Source organism: Dermacentor andersoni, chromosome 3 (assembly GCF_023375885.2).
Source record: "Dermacentor andersoni chromosome 3, qqDerAnde1_hic_scaffold, whole genome shotgun sequence".
Classification (NCBI taxonomy): Eukaryota; Metazoa; Arthropoda; class Arachnida; order Ixodida; family Ixodidae; genus Dermacentor; species Dermacentor andersoni.
The window spans coordinates 166,761,779-166,767,934 of NC_092816.1; positions in this window are offsets into that span (position 1 = coordinate 166,761,779).

Here is a 6,156-nt window from a genome sequence, read left to right on the forward strand (position 1 = left end):
TCGCCCGCTCTAACTCGAGCAGCACAATTGACAAGGAGCTGGTTAAGCATCTTGTCACTGAGACCGCTTACTGAGCAAAGGTGTTGAAGCGCGTAGTTGTTGTAGTTAAGCTTCTAGCTGAGCGCAACCTATCGTTTAGGGGCAGTGAGGAGATTTTTGGTTCACCGAGAAATGGCAATTATATGGGAGTGCTTGAGGCCATTGCCAAGTTTGGTCCCTTTCTAGAGGGGCACATCAAACGCTACGGGAACAAAGGAAAAGGTCACCCATCGTATCTGTCAAAAACCATTTGTGATGAACTTACCGAGCATATGGCAAAGGCTGTGAAGGAACGTCTTGTTGACGAAGTGAAACGCGCAAAATACTTCTCTTTAATTGTTGATTCGACTCCAGACCTTACTCACGTTGATCAGCTGTCAGTTGTTTTACGACACTATTTAAATGGGAGAGTCTACGAACGCTTTCTTGGATTTGTTCCAATTGAATAACAGCACGCGTTTGAAGCAAGTCTTGTTGTTTTCCTTATAATAATAGCAATAATAATAATCCCGTTGATCGCACTTCGTTCTTTTTAATTTGGCGTAATTAAAATGAAACATGGCATATTTCCTGTAGAGTAGTAGGCGAAAGAGGGGGGAGGGGTCAGTATTGGGAAAGGGGGGCCTGCATGCGCATTAGCCCAGGGCTCCCATTTTTCTTAATCCGGACCTGCTTAGCCTTGGGAGCGACACGGGGCGACAAGAGGACAGCTGCCAAGATATACCGAAATTGCCAATGTGGGGGAAGACCTAGCGCGAACACAATTATGAGGAGTTACTTCACGCTGAAAGAAACAGGTAGCTTCAAGAAGACGCGGCACAGAAAGGGGACCATCAGTGAAGAGGCTGAAGGAGGCATTTTGGCTTTCATGATGCAAACCCTCATTTCAGCGTACGTGATGTGAGTGGTGAGCTCAGCATTTAAAGTCTTCAGTGTCAAGAGTTCTTAGGAAGGCTGAAATGCATCCGTATCACCTCCAACTGCATCAAAAGCTGCAAGAAGGAGACTTTCAATGGCGACTTCATTTCTCAAATCGGATGCTTGTGAACAGTGACGAAATACCGAATTTTGTTGACAAAGTGCTCTGGACAGATGAGGCAACCTTCTCCAGAAATTCTCAAGTCAACATCCATAATGCGCATTACTGGAGTGATACGAACCCGTATTGTGTGGCGCAGACCAGACACCAGTACCAATGGTCATTCAGTGTGTGGTGCGGTATCTTTGACGGAAGAATAATTGGCCCAATATTTTTTTACCACATGCTTACTGCTCAGCGGCACGTGAACGACATCTTGAAAGGCCCAGTCGAAAATTGTTTTCGCTGTGATCTTCCTCTTGCGTTTTTTAAAGCGAACTTGGTATCAGCACGACGATGCACCAGCTCACAGCAGCAGCCTTGCCCGAGCCTAGTTTTACGAAGCCTTCAAACGCCAGTGGGTCGGGTGGCATGGACCAGTGGCATGGCCTGCAAGGTTACCCTACTCGACAACTCTTGACTTCTTGTGGGGACATGTGAAAGACCGAGTGTACCGCAAACCTACAACTACACCAGAAGCACTAAAGGCAAAGATTGCTAAGGCCTGCAGCGAGATACCTTCTTGCGTCATCAAAAAAGCTATATCGGACGTACTGAAAAGGTGCCAATACTGCATTTTGGCAGAGGGTGACTTGTTTCAACACATTCTTTAGGCAGACATCACAGCGAATAAATCTCTACAACCGTTATCCATGAAAAGAGCCATCTGTGTAAAACTTTTGTACGACGTGGAAAAGGCACGTAAGTAATATGAAATTACAAGTTCACTGCCGACAAGGAATGGACAGGCAGCTAGAAAGGAACCTTCCGCGTCAGTTTACAATTCTTCCTTCTGTGACAACCAGTGCAATTCACACGACGTTATCAAGCTTGTGATAATGCGTGTTTGCTTGTTGGGGTCTTGCTCCCAAATTCGAACTCATGAGCTTGTCATTTTTCCTCCGCATGCATTCTGCTAGTGTGAGGATGCAATTATCCCTGCAGAAACGGGAGCCGCGCTGTATTTCAACTGCCGCCCGAACCTACTGGCGTTTATCCCGGAACCAAGCACAACGCGAAGCTCTGTTGTGGGCAGCACGAAAGGCGCGAAGCGAGCGATGTTTTTTACAAAACACGGTTGAGAGCGCTGTAATCGTGGCGCATTCGGGCGCACAGCGCGCGCTGACACGTGGTATTTTTTAAACTCCGCGGGCTTTCGTTTTTCCCGGATAAAAACGGCCACGCTAAGTCTATAACGTTCGAAATGCCTGGGTTGGGCAGTATTTGTGAAGCTCCACAACTTTCCTTTTGACTCCTGAACGTTTCAAACTATATTTAAAAAGTTAATTAATTTATCTCGGCTAATTACTGAAAAAGGACGAGCAAAAATGGCACTACAACTTTAAATAAATGCTAACAACATCCTCGCGATTTCTGTTCTGTAGAGCGCATAGGTTCTTTTTTTAAAATCTTGGTCCAAGTTAGCTGGGAGACCCTGTATATATATATATATATATATATATATATATATATATATTATATGATATTACTTACAGATTGTACCTTATGTGTCAGCCCCACCTTCTCTGTGTCTCATCAGTTGCAGTGCGTAATCAATAAAAGACCAAACCTTTGTTACTACCATGGGAGCATCAGTGATCTGGCCCATTGCCTGTGGTGTTATTTTTCCACTGGCGCACATTCATTTACCTTTATTGTACGATTTGGTCCTACGAGATTATTTTGCATGTGATCATATGTAAATATATGCAAATAGTCCAATTCACGAAAAGAAAGCATAAAATAAGGGCACACTACAAAGAGACACCCCTTGCCTTAGCGCTAAAATAATCTAATAGTATGGAGAGTTGTAATAGTGCAATCACAAAAGCAGTAACACAAAAATGGTTTGAAGAGCTGCTTTTTTCTGTGTGTAATCTACTTTTTCTTAAGCGGAAATAATGGTCGCTTTTGGCGAAAACAGAAAAATTAGAACTTCCTATATTTTCTATGTTCTTCGCTAAGGTATACTATGAGCCAGATCTTTGTACGTGTCACTTCGGCTTGGCAGAGAATGCCTTGGACCACGCAATGCATAATGTTCGCGTATGCTCGAGGGCACGACTTAGGCCCTTTGGTGAGTGCACCCGAGTCCGGTCTGGGCCCATGGTTCAAGCTCGAGCCTGGCTCGGACTTTCGGGTTGGCCTGGGCCTCTGCAGTGCTCTAACCTGAAGTGCCCATCGACCTTCCTTTAGCGCGTTCAACTAACTCTTCGTATATGGCGACATAGTTGAGTTTCATCTCCGCGGGGCGGAGGGCGTGGAAGCAATTTGTCGCGTCGTCTTCACTGTGAATCATGTTCAGGAATCATCGCGCCATGCACGTCGCGGAGCTCGAGACACGAGCACAGAACGCGCTCTCGATGTGGCCCAGGCTGGTCGCCGCGGCCTCCACTATGCTCTCCGTCTTCCTACAATATTCGGCAGAACCCATGTCACGATGACTGTCGATTGTAATGCATTTAGCACTGAATCAGTATCTCGACGCAACCTATTGCCACCATAGAAACGAGTTATGTAACATGTGTGTACTGCAGTGGCACTCTTCTTCCGTGCTTTCCAAGAAACACTCAGAGCCATCTAATGCCGCCGAAGCGAAGCCTTTGCGTGGCTTCGGAAAAGCATGGCGCCGGGGCGCATGAACGCTGAGAAACGCATCATGCGACAACTAGGCTCGCGCTTGTTTCTCAAAACCCCTCAATTTTCTCAAAGTAGCACCATTCTTCGATCTTTCCACCACCCCGCTCTGCCCAGCGTTTCCCCCTCCACGCCTCATGTCGCCCCAGCCTTCTCCCCTCCTCCATTGGCCAATCTGTGTCACGTGGAAGTACGCAACGCGCTTTTGTATATTCTTTTTTTTTCAGCGTGCTCCGACCGCCATTGCCGCCCCAGTGCGATAAGAGTGCGTGCAGACGGATTGATCGCGGGAGGTCGCTGGATCAAATCACGGCCGCGGCGGCCTCATTTAGATGGGGGCGATATGCAAAAACGCCTCTGTCCCGACTATTGGGGGCACGTTAAAGAATCCGAGCTGGTCAAAATTAATTCGGAGTCGCCCATTACTGCGTGCCTTATAATGAGATCGTGGTTTTGGCACTTAAAACCCAAGATTCGATTGTTTTTCTCTGTCTTGTGTGCATTGAGTGTTCCAGTTAAAGCAACAATGCTTCCCTGCGAAAACTTACAGCGCGAAAGTATACAGACATACGTATAGGACACATATAAAAATAGCAGTGCAACAAAAGTGTTAGTGGTGCTAATGAGTGCGGTGGGGGATAGTTATCTTCGGAAGCTATGTCCAGTTCTCCCATCAAGTTCGTTCTTTTTATCAAATTCCAACCCATTGCACTGTTATAAATAAAGAAAGAACTATTTCATGTGCTGGTACGTTGTTCCAGTTATCAATACTGTCAACGTTGAAAACGCTCCTCATGGCTGCCACAAGCCGGGCATGAGCTACACACATCTGTAAAAGGCGCGGAGCAGAAGCGATCTTGTTCTTAGGCATTGCTGGCCCCAGATAGTTGGAATCTCTCACGCGCCGGCCGAACAAAAGTATCCCGCAGTTAAGTAAATGAACCTACGAGACCACTTACACATACTTTCACGCAGTCAAAGCTTGAAACTGAGGTATTCACGCACGTGTTTCAGCAACACGAACTCTCGACGTGCGGGCGCTTTACGCCATAAATATTGGTCATTTTCCCTATTTTTTGCGCAATTGCAACACGACATTATTAAGGCCAGTTACCAACTGACGAAGCAACATCTTCCCTCAAAAATTGTTCCGCAGGGCTCGAAAGAACTTTTTCGCGGATTTCCTCCGGCAGCGCGTTAGCCGTCGTCTGATACGGCAGGGCCAGCACAGGTGGCGCCAATGTCGAGGCCGCGCCGAACGCGGAAGTGGAGCGGAGGGGGAGGGAAGTGGTTGGCGCTACTATTGGAAATTGATGGGCTTCATTGTTTCCGAGCAAGCTGCGCCAGCTAGTGCCGCTGCCAATAAGTCCGCACATGGCATCCGAAACGGGAAGCTTGGCGTGCCGGTGCCCGCGAACGCTAAAAATTGGTCCTGCACTTGGCCGCACACTTTGCGGCAGATGCTTAGCGAATAAAGTAAAGTAGTGGTTCATTGAAGAGCGCCACATACCCAGTGCATTCGTGGCGTAGCTCGCTAAAGCGTTGGCGCGAAAAACGTTCATTGGAAAGTGGCACATACCGAATGTATTTGTGGCGCCACCTGCTAAACGGTCGGGTTGCTGTCCTTTAGGAACCCTTGTGGAATGGTTTCGATTCCACCCAGCATCTGAGAAATTCAAGAGACCTTTTTGTGGTACTAGCATTTTCAGGGTACTTCACGCACTTTTTCCATGAGCTATATATGTAGGTATGTATCTATGTGTGTTTCCCGCCAAACGGGGGGATGTCTGGGTAGTCCGCGGTCAAATGCGTAACGCATTAGGATGCAGTGCATAAGAAAAAGAGTTGAAAACCAACCATGAGACCATCTTGGGTCTCTGAGTATGCGGCAATGTGTGCAATGATGGTAGACTTTATGAAAATGGCAAATGTGATTAAAATGTCGGCGGACAGAGAGGTGTGGTAATGACAGACTTATTTTTTTTTTGTATACTGGATGGACGTCGGTAGTTAGAATGAAACGAGTGGCGTTATTTTGAAATGTTTCCAGTTACTTAATTAGAGTTGCATGGTAAAGATCCCGGATTGCGGCGGCGTATTCTAATTTTGAATGCAGAAGTGTTTTGTAGAGAAGCAATTTTAGTGAGGATGAGGCTTTATTCAAGCTAGCTGATAGGTATTTCCATTATGCGTTTAGCACCATTACTAATCATATCAATACGAGTACTCCATGTTAGATTGAAAGTAATAGTAACTCCAAGGTATCGGTATGATGAGACATTCTCGATTTCAATGTCATCATGTTTATACGTTGAAAAACTTTCGAAGTTCAGAGAATTACCATTCACTAGTTTGCACCTGTTAAAATTTGAACCCACCAGTCTTTTATCGCACCAAGCTTT